We start from the raw sequence: 16,746 nt of genomic DNA, 5'->3' as shown, positions 1-16,746 counted from the left end.
CTAGACTGGAATGTGTTTTTGCAGAGGCTGAACAGATAACTGTAGGCAAAATACCGTCTTGGCAGGCAGGCCAGGCCGAGCCGGGCACCGCTCAGCTGGGCAGGAAGTAAGGTAGAGGTCAGGGATGCATACCTAAACTGCAGCTTTCTGAGACAGAAGAGGCTCGGAGCCTCAATTCAGGGCCTGGCTCAACTGGGCCAGGAAAACGTGGAAAACGTGTGCTTTGCAATATTTAAAAGTGCACCATGTAAATGCATTGGAAACGTAGGCCTTAATGCGGAATCGGTACTTTATACATGGAGGGCTCACTAACTGACATGCTAACATTAGACGGAAATGCAGAGGCATTATCATGGCAGGCACGGGAAGGAGATTATATGACATACATGGGGCACGGGTGCATGGATAGGGTGCGAGTGGGGGTCACACTGACTACCTAAAAATTTCTATTTCCTCAAGAGGGGGAGGGGTCGACGGTGGGAGAGGAGTCAGGTAGCCTTAGTGCAATAACAACAGACGCAAGCAAGTTGTCCTGTGTGAGAGTTGGATTGGTGGGTGTTGTTAACGGTGTACACAAGAAGTAGCTATGTAGCAAGGGTTATTTGTTGGGTCATTTTTAGGTCTCGCCTTTTCCATTCCGAAGGAATGGGAAATGGCGAGAATTCAAGTGCTCAAAATACTCGTGAAACCACGGGTTTTTTCGTGCGGTTTTCTTCGAGTTCACGTGGCTACAGGCACGCGCTTTTGGGCCATAAACTTTCACGGCCATCTGTTACCCAGCTCCAGCACCTCCCCTCTCTCTCCCCGCGCACAGCCTTCCTTGGATTTCTCCTCCCCCTCCCAGCCACCTTCCCCCAGGCCATCTGTTCCCCAGCTCCAGCACCTCCCCTCTCTCTCTCCGCACACAGCCTTACTTGGATTTCTCCTCCCCCTCCCCAAAGAGATTCTAATCTGTGCTTTTCCGCCAAAGCCATTACAACTTCAACGGCTGTGTCTCCATAAGAAAATGAATAGTTCTACAGCCGTAATTGGGCTTGATTCTCTGGTGAAATCCCTCAATAAATAGATGCAGTTGTGCTACATTCACGTGAAGTAGCAAGATGTTATACCTACTTGCAAGTAAATAAATGTTTCTTTAGAAGACTGTGTTTTTTCTCATATATGCCTTTGTTGGCAGTCTTATGGAATTGTCCTTGTGTTGGTGCTCGTTTAACTTGTTGCTTGTTGTTAGTGTGTTAATGTTCACTCCCGTAAAAATAAGCAACCTGGATCATTGTGTTTCCCCTCAAAAGAGGCACCTCCGTGAGGCATTTCAGGTGGTCTGATGTTTTTCCGACAGCCCATATCACCCATCTGCTGAGCTCGAGTCCCACCCAGCCCACGTCCTGCTTCCGTAGAGGCTAAAATGACCGCACTCATTATTAGTGTGTTAATGTTCACTCCCGTAAAAATAAGCAACCTGGATCATTGTGTTTCCCCTCAAAAGAGGCACTTCCGTGAGGCATTTCAGGTGGTCTGATGTTTTTCCGACAGCCCGTATCACCCATCTGCTGAGCTCGAGTCCCACCCAGCCCACGTCCTGCTTCCGTAGAGGCTAAAATGACCGCACTCATTGGTGACGCCAAATTCACTTTTCTGGGCTTTCATTGGGGGAGTCCGGCACCACAGCCTGCCTCTCCCCTGAACGCTAGGAGCAGGGAAGACTGATGCTAGTGTGAGAGATTCGGAACTTTCCCTCATATTTCAGTTTCCTTTGGCCGCTCCCCCACTAAACTCCACATTGTTTTGGCAAAACCAAACCGATCAATGCAGTTTACTTTAATAACTTATTTTCCTTCCCTTTGATGCATTTTGCTGACAATACTTTTGACTTCTAATTTCCCAGATAGGCGCTCAGTGTCAGGTGTCGGTGGTAGTTCCTATCCTGATAGTTTCAGTTTTGACTTGCTAATTATTTAAATAGAGAACTACAAGTACCAGGAAGCAATTAAAGGGCAGGGAGGCAAATGATGGTTTGATATCTATAATCTATGCGCCCTGCTGGTCTCTTACTTCTGTGCTTTTCTTTGAAGCGTTTATGCAGTAAAAATCTCTGTCCCCGTGGAGTGGGTCATCAGTTGTGTCTAGGAGGCTAGAATAACCTGCCTCTGTAGTAAGTGACCCGAGCGCTGAGAGCGGTAACCCCGCCTCCACGCACCTGAACATGTGGGTTTAATCAGTTTTTGAAATGGGCTGCAGGAGTGGTACAGTCCTGTCCCGTGGAAGGGAGCCGGTGTTTTTTACGGTCGTCGACGTGAAAGTCGAATTCACACGCCTGGATTGGTAATTTTTCCACTATTCAGTTATTTAGATGCTGGGGCGTCTCTCTGGCCAGCTATCAAGATGGCGGGCAGCTTGAGTCTGATAGCAGCACCGGGCTTGCTTTCCTTGTCTGTGGTGCAGTCTGCAGCGGCTGTGAACGTACTCCTTGTGTCCACGATAAAATGTCTTCATGACTTACACCGTCATCTCCTCCAAGAGGGCAGTGCTCAGTAGGCGATCGCATGCACTGTGAACATTAGGTTAACAGGTGTGTGCATTACATACTATCCATATTGCTTTCTGTCCATAGCTGCTTCTTTCAATTGTATACACTTTTCGTAAGCAGCGCGGCACAGGAGGTGTGCTGTGCTGCTTCTGAAAAAGTTGAATTTTTCTTTCTTTCTTCTGCTTTGTATTCTGGTATCTGTAGTTCTGCATTATTTATCATTGAAAATTGAATAGCCGTAGTAAAATGGGGGGCAAGAACATAATCAGTAGCGAGTAGAAGTCCTGCTCGAGACACTGGAGAACCGGGCATCTCTGGCTCCAGGTTACATGTGGTGGGGAGAGGTCTGCCGTCCCTGTCATTACCGAGTACTTTGTAAACTGAGGGGTAGTGGTGGTGTTAGCGACTTCGCTGTGAAGCCCTAGCAGTTACTACAGCCGGTTGATGTCACTCTCTGTCTCACTGCTGATAGATATGTATCACGAGCAGGGCGAGACTATGGAGAGATGAGTGGTAGTGAGGGAGTTCATGAAAGACGTCATGGTGGGGTGCCCAATAAAAAGACTGTTGCACCGGGTGCCAATGATAGAGCGCGCGGGTCACCCGGCTCACCAAACTTTTCCACGCACTGGGCCCTTTGCGTGATTATTTCCAATGTTAACGTTTTATACTGGGGTGAACCAGGCGATTTCACGCACGCTCTTATGAGTAATCGGTTGGGTGACTCTTACACCACATACTGTTCATGTACCTGACTTACCACAGGCACATTACTCCTGACAGATCAGGAGCTAGCAGTGGACAGGTGATAAGGGTTTTCCTAAAAGGGAGAAGATTCTACTTTACACATTTGATACCTTAAATATTTACTTTAATGTATAATGACCACAGACACCTTGTTGGTTTTAAGGGTTTTATATAGTATAAGTTTAGGACGAAAATGCCATTACAAGTAGGCAGATGCAAAGTAATACATCAATGATTAATATCATAAACAGGATATAACTTTGTATCAAAGTGAGGATCATAGAGTAAAAGGGAACACTATAGGGCATGAATCATAAGGAACACTTATTTAATACTGTTCAATCCAGGACAAGGACGTGAGGAAAACCTAATGTGTGACCTAATAATTTTATACTATTTCCTAAACCTTATGCTATCTTTCTAACTTCACGGCAACCATACTAAGGGAAAGGGAATAAGGGGAACAATCTAGATAAACAGTCGGGTTTAGCAATTTCCTATAGGAAAGGGTAAAAGTGGAACATTTACTAATAATCAATTGCATGAAATTACATTCAAAGGAGATATGGAGAATATCACAGGCAAGATTGCTTTAATCAGAGGAGGAAAAGTTGAGAGTAAGTACAGACAGACACCTATGTCAATAGTTACCTAGGTGAGAATGAGGACTAACCCTGGCCACGGGTCAGTTGGGAAAGAACGGGACAAGGACCCTCAAGGATTCAGGGAATACCAGAAGGCGAGCAGGTACAGCTCATGGACAGTCAGGACAGGATACCCCTCAGGTCTGGGTCAGGACTGGGTTCACCAAGGCACGACCAACCCCTTACAGCATCGGATGCAACGCCAGCGTTACCCCCTCTTCTGCACGGAATCCGCCAATAACCCCGATTGGGTTTTTCGAATCTCCCAGCAAAGTGCTTCGCTTAGCACTTAGGACTAATTTCCACCCCTTGGAGTTTGTGGAAAGTTTCAGGCAGAATGCTCCGCAGCACTCTGTATCAGGCACCTATAGAGTTCGTAGGGTCAGTGACAGGTCTGCTAGTCGGACAAGTCGGACAATTTCTCTAAGCTAAGCTAGGCTATTTATACAAGTTTAGATCCCCAAGACCACCCATAAATGTTGCAAAATGACAAAGTCCCATCTTCTGATTGGTCAAGGGAGGTGGTTTGGTCATAGGTACCACCTATACTGCACGTGACATTATCCCTCCCCCTAACACCTGGTTCCCAGGCCTACGTGTGGGAAAGTACAATAGTGAAGAAAAGGTTTGCAACATTGTTGCACATTTAGAATAAAAATAGAAAGTCTTCAAGGGCAAAGGTGCGCCTGGAAAGGACAGTCCCCTTTTCAATGGCCAATCTGGTCAGGTTCCATTGCTGCACGTCCCAGATCTTTGATCACATGATGCGGGATACGTCAGCTTCAAAATGGATTCCAACCTCACGTCAAGGCCCTCATTTACGCGGTACATGAAAAGTAAGCGAAAACAAATTAATAACACAGAATAAAATGAATACACTGTACACCATGACCAACTACTCTTAATCCCTTATTCTATAATACTTATAGCATTAGGAGTTAGTGCAGAAAAGATGCATAGACAAAAGCGGCTTAAGATAGCATGAAGCATGATTAGTGACAAGCGGCCATTTTAACATCACTGCGCATGTGCGAACTTTTCCCTCCAGATTGCGAGTGCGTCCCGTCACATGGGTATGACCGACGCATGCGCAGACTGAATTTCTGCAAAGCGGCCATTTTATTAATGTGCAAGCTTGATTATGATGAAAAACACATAGGCAAGCCTCCTAGGGACACCCGTGTGTTGGGGAAATACAAATAAATGACAAACAATCAGAGTTAGTACAGTTATGATTTAAGGCGAGGTTCATGAAGAGAGCAAGTCGCGTTATGTGCGAATCCTTGCTCCATCAATCCCCTCTTTGATGATATTTACTATCATCACTACACATGAAAACAGATGCCAACTTCATTCATCAAATTCATCCATCGCAACCTCAATGAACTTATTGTTGAGTTTTCTCTCCGCCTCTCTGTGTGTATGATTGTTCTTTATTTTCTTATATATCTGGTTTCTTAATTCTTCTAATTCTAAGTCTTCAGCTTTTCGCTTTCCTCTTTTATTCACTACATATTTTCTGCATTTCTGGCATTTGCAACAGATGAATATGATCAGAACAATCACACCTATTCCAACTATTGGCATCAGTATTTTCCATAAAAGGCTTTTACCTAAGTTAGAGAACCAACTACCTACAGAGGAGAGACCATCAGTCAGTCTCTTCCAGGCACTGTCAACCTCTAATGGTTTGAGCTCTTTTTCCAAATTAGTAATGTTTCTTATATACTTCTTAATTTCGACACTTTTATCAGGAATGTAAGTGCAACAATGTTGTGCCCTCAGCATCCTGCAGACTCCGCCCTCTTTTGCCAATAAGGTATCAAGAGCAAGGCGATTCTGTAAAACCATTGATCTGATCGCAACCATCTCGGTATTGATCATCAGAAATCCAGCAGCAGTGTCAGTTGATAACCGATCCACTACTGTAGATAATTTGCAGATTCTATGAGTATTCAGAGCTACCCCCATTCCAGGTATCAGTGCGCTAAAAATATCACCTATAATTTCTCCTACACTTTCACGTTTTCTACGCACTAAGCCATTAGTAATCTCATTGCTTCCAGCTGCATTGTTCACATGGTATATTTTCGGAAAGACAATGCCAAAGTAGCAGCTTCCATACCAGTGATCCGGCAATTTGAAATAAGCCTTGTTTCCACATATATAATAAATTCCTGGAAACACAGGTTCTGACCCATTTTTGAAACCCCAACCTCCAATTACCTTGTAATTATGTTCACACTCGCTGGAACCAATGAATACATTGTTATAATAACTAGTCTTTTCTCTATGAAGACAGAGTTTCCCTTTCCGTTCAAAATCCAGCAACAGAGCAGGAGTAACTTCGCTTTGTGAGGTGTTATCCATGTTTTCTGCCCATCTAGGGGTTCTGTTCTGTTCGTCATTTGCCTTTTTCTGAAACTTTTCCCTTCTCTTCTCTGCCATTTTCAAGAACATTTTCTCTTGTGCATGTAAGGCACACGTCAAGTTGTCTCTACGAGCTTCATTCAGATCTATGTCACCTATAGTCAGGAAATATTCCCCCATGTAGCGAGTCACTCCACCAAGGGTATGTACAAGGTTCAGATTCCCTCTAATAGGAAGTTCTGAAAAGATAACATCAGTGTTTGAGTAATAATACTGTAAAGTGCTTCTATAGAATAAACTAGCTAAAATACTACAGGAAATTCCATAGGTCAGGGGTAAATGGTGGTATGTCACACCTTCAGCTACTGAAGTAGGTAGCATCATGCAGACATAGCAATCTTCTATTTCCATAGCTTCTACATAGTGCACTAAAAGGTTTGCGAAAACATTTAAGTGTGTCCTGTTCTTCATTTGGGGATAGTGTAATTCTCCCTCATCTGATGCTTCTAAGTCGGGTCGTGTATGTCTCAGACTCATTGCATTGTCATGTCTTTCTACACTTCGTGGTGTTTCTTCAGTATGTACAACTTCTGCGTCTTGTGTCATCAAGTCCGTAGGATACATGTTAGGGTCTTTGCTTATCATAAAAGGTATAAACACTGTTAATCCTATCCATATTATTACTAGTACCACTACACTACAGATGCATATTTTACAGCATGTCTTGCAACAGCTAAATCTGGACCTTCCAGCGACATTTGAATCAGACATTTTATCTTACAGGTGGCTTTCTCAACCCCTCTTCGTTTCTTCCCAGCTGAGGTTTTTACTTCGCTTCACCTCAAGGAGGGTCTTCGTCAGAACTCCGATCAGCAATGGACCCTTCGTCGCTTTTGCCACAAGCTTCGGGCTCATCAATTTCTTCCAACACCAGATAGGTCCACTCAGGGCTCCGATACAGTTTGTTCTGTTTCTTTACTCTGCCGCCCTTTCGGATGGACTTTCCTCGGGCTTGTTTCCTTTCACTTTCAGCCCGTTGTTGGTCCTTTAGTTTTTCTTCGACTGTTTTTATTCTTATTCTTAGTCTTTTTACATATCGGGGTTCATCCTTCTTTTCGATCCTGTTTGTAGTCGAGGAAACTTGCTCTTCCTCGTGAACCCTTTTGCTTTTTCTTCTTTGTCGCACTATTGCTTCAGCAGTGTCTTTTTCCCTACCTGTCTGACTAGTTCCAGGTCTTTTATCTATTTCTTCTGCCTGGTCCTTAATCTGACCTAGTTCAGGGGTAGACTGTATTTGATCTTCGTTGGTCAGTGATTCACTGGACTCTTCTTCCTGAACACGTTCATCTATTACTAACTGGCCTGGTTCATGCTCTTCGATCTCTTGATTTTCTTCCGCATGAACTTCTGCTTTGACTACTATCTGTCCCTTTCCAGTCTCCTCTGGCTCAGGAGGAGGAGTGTCGATGACTTGTTCTGTCCCTACTTGGCCTATTCCCTGATCAGATGTTATGATGGTTTTGATGATCTGACCTTCTCCTTCTTGTTCTGACTCACCTGCACTGTCCCACTCACTACCTAAGTAAGAGTATTTTCGGGTTCTTATTGGATCAAGAACCTGGTCATCAACAGGAAACCATTCAACTTCTTGACTTGTGCCTGGTAGTTCGATGTCAGCGGGATCCGGACCCTCTTCTGGAGTCTCCTCAGCTGGACCACCTTCGGCTTCAGTCGCGTTTTCACCAGTCACCTTCTTCGTGTGACTTGCATGGATCCACTTTGGTACACCAGCACACTTCACAGCAGTTGTGGTGACAAGGATCACTTGTCGAGGCCTCCCCCACTTCGGTCCAAGGCAACTCGTCCGGGTGTGTTTCTTTAACACCACCCAATCACCTGGTCTCAGATTATGTGCTGGAGTTGTAGGCCATTCGACAGCAGTCTCTCCAATCTGGTGAGAGATAGAACGCACTTGGTCACCCAACTGCCTGCAGTATTCTAGCACCATATCATCAGAAATACTTAGCAGTTTGTGTCCAGGTACCCATGCCTGTCGCATCATTCTTCCCATCAACACTTCATGGGGGCTCAGGCCTGTCTTTCTGTTTGGAATACTTCTCAAGCTCATCAGCACCATGGGCAAAGCTTCTATCCAGTTCATTTTTGTGGAGTCACACAGTTTTGCCAATCTGGACTTGAGAGTGCCGTTTATCTGCTCGACTATTCCAGAAGCCTCTGGATGATAGGCACAGTGCAGCCTTTGCTCCATTTTGAATGCTTTGCAGAGTTCTTTTAGGACTTCGTTTGAAAAATGTCCACCTTGATCTGTTTCAATTGTCTCTGGAATTCCAAAGCGTGGTATCAGTTCCCTAAGTAATAATTTAGCTACAGTCAGGGCATCATTCTTCTTTGCTGGGTAAGCCTCCACCCACCGGGAAAACAAACAAACTATGACCAGGACATATCGATATCCTTTGCACATGGGCATTGTTATGAAGTCTGCCTGCATCCTAATGAAGGGACCTTCTGCTCTCCCAATGGTACTTTGTTCCACTACTGTCTTCTTTCCTGCATTGAACTGTTGACACACTAAACACCTCTGACAAAGTTTGTCCGCTGTGCTCCTGAATTTTGAACTGTAGAACACCTTTTCAAACATACGGCACATGGCATCCCTCCCAATATGTGTTGGTTCATGTATTATCCGTGCCATTGCGGTAACCAGTCGTTCAGGTAGTACAGGCATACCAGTTTTGTGGACCACCACACCATCCCCTTTTCTGGGTTTACATTCATCCTGCCTCCACATGTCCCTTTCTTTCTTGTCTGATGTCTGTTGTAATTCTCTCAATTCATCCCATGTTCCCAATCTTTCAAACAACATCAGTTGGCAGCTGCTTTCACCTCCCCATAATTTAATTAGGAGGGACATTTTGTGTCGGGCGCAGTACTGGGCAATTTGGTCAGCATATCTGTTTCCGGCTGTCACCTCGTCATTTCCAGATCGGTGAGCCGCACACTTGACCACAGCCAATTCTTTGGGCAATTGGATGGCTTCTAGTAAGTTTTGTACTGGTTTTCTATTTCGGATAGGCGAACCTGAGGAAGTCATGAATTCTCTTTGCAACCAAAGCTGGCCGAAGTCATGAACAACCCCATAACAGTACTGACTGTCAGTATAAACGGTTACCCTTTTGTTTTTCCCAATTTTACAAGCTCTTGTCAGGGCAATGAGCTCCGCTACTTGAGCAGATTTAACTGCGTAAAGATAGGAAGCTTCCAGGGTCTTCTCCAAAGTGACTACAGCATAGGCAGCACTCAAACCTCCATTCTCATGTCTCAAGCACGAACCATCCACAAACATTTTGAGGTCCTCATCAACTAGGGCCACTTCTCTAATATCAGGACGGGGTTTTGTGCTAAATTCAGTCAAGTCTATGCAGTTATGGTCAATTTCCCCTCCTGCCTCTACATCAATGGGGAGGGGCAATAGTGTGGCAGGGTTCAGAACGTTACATCGGGAGATTATTACATTTTCTGCACCAATGAGAATCCTCTCATACTTAGTCAGCCGACTAGGGGTGAGATACTGTGTTTTGGTTCGGGTAAGTAAGATCACAACTGAATGTGGAACAAATACAGTTACAGGATGTCCCATCACAATGTTCTCACTCTGCTCTAGGCTTGTACAGGTAGCAGCTACTGCTTTCAGGCACCCAGGTAATCCAGCAGCCACTGGATCTAGGGCGGCCGAAAAGTAGGCCACGGGACGTCTAATCAGACCATGTTCCTGGGTTAAGACCGAGAGCGCACAATTGTCTCTCGTGTCACAGAACAGTTCAAAGTTCTTAGAATAGTCAGGCATTCCTAAGGCTGGAGCTGTGCACAGACAATTTCGCAATGTTACCCAAGCAGTCATGCATTCATCATTCCAACAGACTGGGTCTTCCGCTCCTTTCTTTGTCATGTTAATCAAGGGTTTAGCTATAGCCGCGAAACCCACGATCCACTGTCTGCAGTACCCAACAACCCCTAGGAACATTCTTACTTCTTTCTGAGTTACTGGTAGTGACATTTCTCGAATTATCTTAATTCTTTCTGTAGTGACTTTCCTGATCCCTTTCTCTATCTGGTGTCCCAGATATTTTACTGAGGTTTTGCAGAACTGTAATTTGTCTGGTGAGACCTTATGTCCTCCTTTTCCTAGGTGATTCAGCAAGGCAATGGTATCAGTGACACAGTCGTCTTGACTTCTAGATGCCACCAGTAGGTCATCTATGTACTGTACCAGGACAGACTCTTTAGGCAGTATTAAGGATTCAAGACATTTCTTTAGGATCTGGTTGAAAATCGATGGACTTTCGGTGTACCCCTGGGGGACACGATTCCAGACATAGACCTGGCTGTTGAATTCAAAACTGAAAAGGAATTTGCTTTCTGGATGCAATGGGATGGAAAAGAACGCATGGCACAAGTCTATGACAGTGAACCATTCCGCCTCCCAAGGAATTTGATACAGTATTACTGCGGGGTTAGGCACTATGGGAAAGCAAGGTACTACAATTTGGTTTACCTTGCGCAGGTCCTGCACTACCCTATACTTTCCGCTAGGCTTCTTAATCCCAAGTATGGGTGAATTACAGGGACTACTCATCACTTCCTGAATGATGTTTGCTTTGAGCAATCTGTTTAATTCCTTTGCGACTCCTTCTTTCACTTCTGCACTCATTTTATACTGTTTGGTATTTGGGTATACAGCATTTGTTTTTATAGTTATTTTAATTGGGTCTACATTTGCCATTAAGCCTACATCTTTCCCAGTAAAATCCCAAACTTCAGGTGTTACGCTTGATTGCAGTTCTTCAGGTAGACTTTCAATGGACATGGGCTTAATGTCTGTGTCGGGCCTTAGTAGCATCAATTTATATAGGCCATCTTCATCTGGGGTCTGGATTTCAACACCATTTGGTGAGCAAAAGATGGTGCAACGCATTTTGCACAGCAAATCTCGTCCTAGTAGGTTTACGGGACTGGAATCACAGACCACAAATCTGTGCATTTCCTTGAAATTTCCTATGGAAATTTCCATGGGTTCTGTTACCGGAGTACTGATTATCTGATTTGAAACTCCCACTACTTGGATAGCTTCTCCCGAGAGGGGTAGGTTAGGAACGTCCGCTGTTCTCACAGTGGAACGGGTAGCACCAGTGTCCAACAGAAAGGTGACATCTGTCCCTTCAACCTTTCCTTCAATGTATGGTCCAGTCTGGTCTACCGGTAAGGAGGCACCAAGCACGTACTCCTTGTCCTCCCCTCTCAGGCCCCGTCAGTATTGATCATCGCAGAGAAAAGTATCATTTAACAGGTACTGTGGAATGGGTGCATTTCTTTCATTCTCTCCTTCCCACACTTCGACCCTTTCATTCTGTTGACCCTGATTCCTATAATTCTGTCTAGGTGCGCGTGGCACCGGGGGTTGATTTACCTGCTGTTGGGTTTTTCGGATCCCCTCTTTCTGCACCTGTGGATTTAAACCATTTACGGGGGCATTACCAGCCTGCAATTGCGGACATTTATCTCTCCAATGTCCCATGTGACCACATCCGTGACAGGGGAATTTTTCCATTGCCTCTTCCCTACTCATCTTTACCCGGGGTCTGCCTCCACCCCCAGTATTCGGATTTGGAACATTATTACTGTTAGTCATTTTACTTAACTGTTTTTCTTGTTGTTCAGCTAATTTCACCTGAGCCCACATGACCTTTTCCTTTAGGGCTTTCTTTTTGTTCTCGATCTCATCTTCGCAGTATTTGGCATATTTGAGAACATCATCAATGGGTTTCCCTTGCCAACTGATTTTGTTATCCCTAATCCACTGGGATATTTCAGGTCTCAATCCTAACACGAATCGATAACAGAAATGTGTCATGTCCTTCAGGTCCACATTATCGATTCCACTGTAAGTTTTGAAGACCTGCAGTAACCTTTCATAATAAGAGTGAACTGATTCATCACGCTCTTGGGTAGTTCTATCTATACGGGTCCAATCAGTTTCTTTTGCGGGCACCTTCTTCTTGAGGTACTGTATAACTTGCTCATACTTCCTCATCACTTCAGGTGCGGGAGCTCCCGTTATCTCGTCTCTCGCATATTCTTCGCTAGGCCAATCAATTTCAATTTTGCAGTCGGTCCACAAATCTACAGGGACCACAATGTCGAAAAAACCATCCAGGTCTTTCAGAAGACATTTCTGAACTTTTATGAAGCGTTCGACCTGTCGGTACCAATCGACTGGTTTCTCCCGTAATTTTGGAAAATCATTTGTAAATGACACTATATCTTGTCTGGACCAAGGGACATGGACATATTTTCCCCCTGGGACTTCTCTCATGGGACATAATTTTTCTGGTTTGTCAGCCTCTTGTAGGACGTACTCAGCAGTCCGTGGTCTCTCCTTGATATCCTCCTTTTTCTTTGCCCACCTGGCTTTCCACTTGTCTAGATCTCCCCATTTCTGTGCTAAGTTTATCAGTTCTTTAATCTGCGTCTTCTTCCCTGCGGTATTCAGGTTTTCTAGATCTTTGTCTGAAAATTCTACTCTGTAGGATTTTTGTAGTACTTTGGATCTGCTGATATCTATTCCCATACATACTGCTGTGTCCATTAATTTGTCATAGTATATTTTTGCGTTCCTAGTAAGATGTTTGCACATGAACAACAACTCATCTTCCTCTCGGACATTCAATCGATCTAAACCCACATTCCCTGCGCTCAGTTCCTCTAGCTCTATTCTTAGCTTATAAATATCTAGTGGTTTCGGATGAGGGGTTCCCTTTTCTAATTCTCGGGTCCATCTTTCTATTTCCTCGGGAGTTACCACTGTCGCACTTTGAGTTCCTGATGAGGACTCTATTAGTACGTCTTTATTCCTAGTCTGAGTTCTCACTTGAGACATACTAGGTCCTGGTTCCCTATTAGGCAGATCCATCAAGGAAGCCATGGACTCACATTCACTTGCTTGGTCATCAATAATGAGAGGTTCCTTTCTGGGCAGGGGCATCATTGGGGTTATGACTGGAGTTTTAGGAGTATTCATTCTGTCCCCATATAGGGGAAAAACTGGACCAATGGTTACTGGAATCGTCAGGGCTTCAGGATTTGGATTTATCTGAGCTATGGCATGTATGAGATCATTCCGCTGTCCTCTCAGGGCATCCCTTTCCTGCTCGTGTAATACTCTATTCATGGGGGGATCCTGTATCATTTGGGGTACTAGAGAAGGATATAGATTCGGAGCTGATGGAGTGGACAAAACTAGTCCTTCTCCAAAAGGGTTGTAATTCGGGACCACGGGGTCGGGTCTACCAAAGCCCTCTCCTCCCGCTCTTCTCTGTTCCATCCCTGTGGAATCGGCTTCCCTAGTACTTCTTCTTCCTGAAGGTCTCAATGGAGTATTTAAGCTTTGAGAGCTGGTGTCTTCATTATAAGGCGGGGGACCTTTCATAAATAAGTCCTCTAAAAACTCATCTTCTGATTCACCCAGGGGCATCATGTGCCGGGTTTTCTCAGTACATTTCTTCCCTCCCGCCATTTCATTAGCTCCGAACATGGGGAATAACCCTTCTACCATCATATTTTGTCTCCACTGTTTTAATTTCTGCTCCTTGGTTTCCTTTACCATTTTTGGATACCATCGGGTCACTCCCTTGTCCATTCGGGGTCTGTCTCGCTCTAGAGCCTCAATTTCCCATTCCTCTAAGGCTTCATACTGGGTTAATCTAGGTCTGGGATGTAATTCATTCATTCGGGTCCTCAGGTTAAATAGGATTCTCCCGTTAAAAGTACCATCAATGGGAAATGCTAGAACTCCATCCTCCGCAGTGTACTTTACCCAGTTCTCTAACCATACACAGGTATGATACCCTTTCTCTAACATCATGAAAGAGGCTGGAGTATTTGGCGGAGGAATGATCACGCCTTCCCTAGTTCGTACGGGTTTGTCAGTTTTGAAGAAATTCTTTATTTTGCTGACAAATGACATTTTTCTCTTTCCTCCGTACATGTTGTGAGGTCTGCCTTTTCTCATCAACTCTTTATGACACCCTAGATTTCGTGGATCAGGCAGAAAATCAGGGTACCACATACACCGCTCGTAACAACCTATAAGCTCGGTGCGGAAAATGTTTACCTCGTTTGTGCTTCCAATGCTAGCGCGACTCCAATTTCTCAACAACCAATCAGTGCAGAGGTTGCAAAAGTTCTCGACCAATGGGTGTGCGGCCTTTTCGCGAGACGCGTTCTCACGCTCAGGCACTCACCCCTCCCTTACAATTTCGGCTTCACTACACACCCGCTGGTTTAACCAATACCAGCGCGGCACGAAGTGACGTCAGAGCAGCCCTTCGACTGTCTCCCTCCTTTACAAGGTAACGGAAACTTTGTATTTTCTCTAAGGTGCTATGGTTAATTTTAGTCAACAACGTGTAACATTCGCCATTGTGTAGGAGTGTTCTAAAGAGATAGAAAGTTCTTCTTCTACTGCAAGTAAACCACTTCTGTCTACTTTTCATACACTTCGGATAGACTTCTCTTGCCTACCCTCACGCAAGCATTAGAAAACCTGCTATTACCCAGCCTCATCCACTTTCCGGGATATATACTAAGCCTGGGGTTCGTCAGCGTTTCCCTTTGCTATCATACAAGCTCCGATGACTCTATTACTCCCTTAGTGTGACCCTTACTAGGTGATATCAGACCAAGGTTTCTATCAGCAGTCCCGTTACTGTCATTCACACAGTTTTCCGAAAAAAGACCTAATTAGCGCTTCCAGTTCCACTTGAACCATGCACTAACCTTTCCTCCCTACAAATGACCTCAGAACGCGATGGATTCTACTCACCATCCGTTTTACAATTCCCCGGGGATTTCAGACAACACTCAACAATCACACACAATTGGTTAACAAAACATATAATACTTAGCAGCAATACATATATAAAATTATTATTTAAAAACCACTTAATACATTTTAAGAACAGTTGCGCAATAAAATATTAAGTAACACAGTCAATATAAAATATTTTAGCAGCACATTTATTTTTCACGGTTTATTTTTCTAACTATCTTATCTACCTATCTTACTAGTCCTAACCATCCTCTGCTTACCAGAAATTACTGATAGAGCGCGCGGGTCACCCGGCTCACCAAACTTTTCCACGCACTGGGCCCTTTGCGTGATTATTTCCAATGTTAACGTTTTATACTGGGGTGAACCAGGCGATTTCACGCACGCTCTTATGAGTAATCGGTTGGGTGACTCTTACACCACATACTGTTCATGTACCTGACTTACCACAGGCACATTACTCCTGACAGATCAGGAGCTAGCAGTGGACAGGTGATAAGGGTTTTCCTAAAAGGGAGAAGATTCTACTTTACACATTTGATACCTTAAATATTTACTTTAATGTATAATGACCACAGACACCTTGTTGGTTTTAAGGGTTTTATATAGTATAAGTTTAGGACGAAAATGCCATTACAAGTAGGCAGATGCAAAGTAATACATCAATGATTAATATCATAAACAGGATATAACTTTGTATCAAAGTGAGGATCATAGAGTAAAAGGGAACACTATAGGGCATGAATCATAAGGAACACTTATTTAATACTGTTCAATCCAGGACAAGGACGTGAGGAAAACCTAATGTGTGACCTAATAATTTTATACTATTTCCTAAACCTTATGCTATCTTTCTAACTTCACGGCAACCATACTAAGGGAAAGGGAATAAGGGGAACAATCTAGATAAACAGTCGGGTTTAGCAATTTCCTATAGGAAAGGGTAAAAGTGGAACATTTACTAATAATCAATTGCATGAAATTACATTCAAAGGAGATATGGAGAATATCACAGGCAAGATTGCTTTAATCAGAGGAGGAAAAGTTGAGAGTAAGTACAGACAGACACCTATGTCAATAGTTACCTAGGTGAGAATGAGGACTAACCCTGGCCACGGGTCAGTTGGGAAAGAACGGGACAAGGACCCTCAAGGATTCAGGGAATACCAGAAGGCGAGCAGGTACAGCTCATGGACAGTCAGGACAGGATACCCCTCAGGTCTGGGTCAGGACTGGGTTCACCAAGGCACGACCAACCCCTTACAGCATCGGATGCAACGCCAGCGTTACCCCCTCTTCTGCACGGAATCCGCCAATAACCCCGATTGGGTTTTTCGAATCTCCCAGCAAAGTGCTTCGCTTAGCACTTAGGACTAATTTCCACCCCTTAGAGTTTGTGGAAAGTTTCAGGCAGAATGCTCCGCAGCACTCTGTATCAGGCACCTATAGAGTTCGTAGGGTCAGTGACAGGTCTGCTAGTCGGACAAGTCGGACAATTTCTCTAAGCTAAGCTAGGCTATTTATACAAGTTTAGATCCCCAAGACCACCCATA

Source organism: Lissotriton vulgaris, chromosome 6, assembly GCF_964263255.1.
Source record: "Lissotriton vulgaris chromosome 6, aLisVul1.2, whole genome shotgun sequence".
Classification (NCBI taxonomy): Eukaryota; Metazoa; Chordata; class Amphibia; order Caudata; family Salamandridae; genus Lissotriton; species Lissotriton vulgaris.
This window is presented reverse-complemented; position numbering follows the sequence as displayed.